This window comes from Equus quagga, chromosome 15 (assembly GCF_021613505.1).
Source record: "Equus quagga isolate Etosha38 chromosome 15, UCLA_HA_Equagga_1.0, whole genome shotgun sequence".
Taxonomy (NCBI): domain Eukaryota; kingdom Metazoa; phylum Chordata; class Mammalia; order Perissodactyla; family Equidae; genus Equus; species Equus quagga.
Window position 1 is genome coordinate 39,103,892 of NC_060281.1, and position 3,408 is coordinate 39,107,299.

A 3,408-nucleotide genomic window follows, 5' to 3' on the forward strand; every position below is an offset into this window, starting at 1 on the left:
AAGAAAGCATCCTGGAGAAGCATGGGAGGCCCCGGATGGCCTGCTTTCTGCTGAAGTCCCCTGCCTGTCCCATTCTCAGTCTTTGCTCTGACTGCAGGGGACTCTTCATGTCCCTTCAAATTTCTGCTTTGGGGCTTCTGCGCTCACTGTTCCCACTGCTCAGCACCTCTTCCCCCAGCTCTCACAGGGCTGGTTCTTTCTTAGCCCTCATGTCTCAGAAAATCCGATACTTCCTCCAGAAAGCCCTCCATAACTTTGCCATCTGAAGTTGTCCCCCCTTCCCCACTTGTCTCCATAACATCACCCTGCTTATTTCCCTCATGACAACACATATTGCACATGGTTGACACATAAAAGGTGCCAAATTTGTTGACAGTGAATGAATAAGTAAAGATGTGAATACAAGACTGAGTAAAGGAAGGTAGGGGTCAAGTTTTACACTATTTTAATGCCTCCATAGTGGCTAGCACAAGATTGGGTTCATGTGTAGTTTCAATAAACAGTTAAAATATTGGAATATTGGAATATTTGAAAGGAATCTTAAATATGAGGCATGATTTATCCAGAAAGTATGGCTGAAAACTCTATTTTCCTTAAACAAAAAGAATATCCTTTATGACTGTAATAGACATCAGTATATCACTGTGAAATGAGGATAAGCATATTTGCTGTGAGAATGCAAAGATACAGCATAAGCGAAAGTGTTCTGTAAACTATAATAAAAGATATGCAAACCCACTCAAAGCCTTATTGTACAGAATCATGAAACACTCAGAAGCTGTAACTTGCTTAAGATGAATAGAGCCGGTTATGAGCAGGACTTGTTTCCCAACTTACAGTCTGGTGCTTTTAGTTAAAACTGTGCAAATAATATTACAACGACATACCAAAAATGAAAACAACACAGACACATACACAGTAATAACCCAGTCTTTCACCTTGTCAAATCAGCAATTTCAATGTCCCTGATTCTTTCCAGAATGTATCCATTTGTAACTACAGTAATAAAATTTTGAACACTTTAAATACCTTATTTTTCATCCCAGTTTTACAATTGGGGACTAAATTATGTCAAGTCCAGTACACCACCCGTTAAGTTATCATTTTAGATCTCTGACTCAGTTCTAGGATCCTCCATCCTGGCTCTCAAAATATGTTTTGTAGATTTCTGGGGGGCTATGTTACACTTTCTAGGCGTCCTCAAGGTGAATACTATTTCCATAATAGTAAGAATAACAATAACATAATATTTTTCTTGTTTGCTCTCATTCTCCCACTAGTGACAGGGAGGTTTTCTAGAGCCTGCATGACCTGTGACACCCAACACTGAATACAGAGGAAGATATGAGGATCTAGCTATCCTCGGGTAAGCCAGATATTGGATTTTTACATTAAAGAATCACACACTTCTCAATGAAGTTTACTTTGCTTTGGAAACAATAGTTATTTTTCATAAAATGTGTTTTTATTAACCCATAATTGGTTTATTATTTCTATTTAAATATAAATTAATAAATATGGTTTTTTTAATTTCTCAGTTTTGATCTGTAATGCCATAAATATTGACAGATATAACCCAAATGAGCAAAAGCTCTTTGAGGTCTTCAACAATGTTTAAATGTCTAAAGGCAGCCTGAGACCAAAAAGCTGGAACCCGTTTCTCTCCTCACTGAACCTGAGCCTTGTGATCCACCTGGTCCAGTATCCACCTGCTCAGCTGAGACCTTAAACCTTAGGCCATTCTCAATAACTGAGTACTGACTGCTTGTTTATTGTAAGGACACCTGAACCACAGCATATCCAGATGTGTCCTCATTCTTCATCTTTCTTCATCCCAGCTGTAGGCCTGGGGAGCTTTAATGTGTGGTCTGGAAATCTTGAAGGTATGTTGAAAATGTACCATCAGCCCTAGGACCCCTTAACTGTAATAATAGGGCTTAACCACGCCAACAGGCTTGGCCTTGTCCCACCTCTCGGGTCCTGTTTCCTCTATGTCTGACCTCCTTTTGTGGTTTCCCTCTGCTCTCTTACATCCTAGTGCATGCTATTGCCCTCACCTAGAGTTCACAGTATTTGATGTCAATTCAAGTATCAGGCTGAATATGTAGCTCTGATGTAAAAGTAGCAGGTTTTCTGCTTGTCACTTTTGCACACTTTCTTCTTGATTTGGAGAAATGTGGCAGCACAAGTTTCCTGAGACTGGACCCAGCCCCATGGTTACAAGCAAATGAGTTACTAAAGCAACAGCCTAATGAGGGAAAGATGGGGCTGGGGCCTGAAGAGGTGTCAAAGGACCCTTTGGAGGAGGTTCTCTTATATGACCAGAGGGAAGAGGGCTCATTCAATAGCATGGGATGCTGTCTGTGATAGTAGAGATGGCCAGGGCTTCTCTACTTGGCTCTGAGACTAGGAAATTGCTCCTGATGGCTGTGGTGGGTCCCTCCCCTGTAAACAATCTCCTGGGCCCCTGAGAATGCTTGGCAGATGAAGAGGAGGCTGTCAACAGACCTCAGCCTGAAGAAGGGTCTCATGGTTCCAGAGAAGGGTAAACGAGGATATGTATAGATGGGTGATCTGTCTCTCATGTCATAGGAGGAGACCTGTCCAGATCTGTAGTCAAGGAAGACCCATTGGTGAAGGCATTCTGTCAGAAGAAGAATCTTCTCAGAGAGGACAGGGACCAGGACTCATTTCCAACCATCTCTAAGGTCCAGAAGCCATTCTGAGAAATGAGTAGGGTCTCTCAATTGCTCTCAACACTGTCTCCACAAACCCCCACAGGCCACACCATCACATTTTCGACCTCCACTTCCCAGTAATATCTCCCTGAGGTGAAGATTTCCAGGCCAAGGACACAAGGCTGACAGTCGGACTGTCTGGGTTGCCAAGCAGGCTTTGCCTGGAGGTGCCCCATTTCAAGCTTCTCCAGTCCTCTGACAGGAAGAGCTCAGGATGAATGATATCTGGGTCCAGAACCACATCAAATGCAGAGGAAGACTCAGGTTTAGGCCTGGGGGCTCAGGAGATTTTACTATTCCTTGTCCCCAGAGTGGTCCCAGAAAGCAGATAGGAGATCCGCCATGTGGCAGCTTTTTCCATGAAGGCTCCTTGATCCCAGGTCCCGTGTAGCTCCCAGTTTGAGAATATCTGAGGCTGTACCTCTGTCTCTTGAGTGACAGGAACATTGTCTCAGGTAGAGGATAATTGGAGCTCTAGGAAATCTAGAAAGTTTAGCAAATGTGGTAGAATTAATGGCTCCCAATTTCTCTCAACATTCTCGGATCTGACCCTTTTTCTATTTTAGACATATGATCTCTGGGACTCTATTGAGTTAGAAACTTTGCCACTTGGCTTAAACTAGCAAAGAGGTCCTATTCCTCTCCCTGTGAAGCAATTAAGGCCAATTTA

The 3,408-nt window shown here is 42.8% G+C and overlaps 1 pseudogene; it reads right to left on the reverse strand.

Moving 5' to 3' along the window:
* Window positions 1-2,390: 2,390 nt before the first annotated feature.
* Window positions 2,391-3,185, reverse strand: LOC124227089 (butyrophilin subfamily 2 member A2-like; annotated as a pseudogene).
* Between the last annotated feature and the right edge of the window lie 223 nt (window positions 3,186-3,408).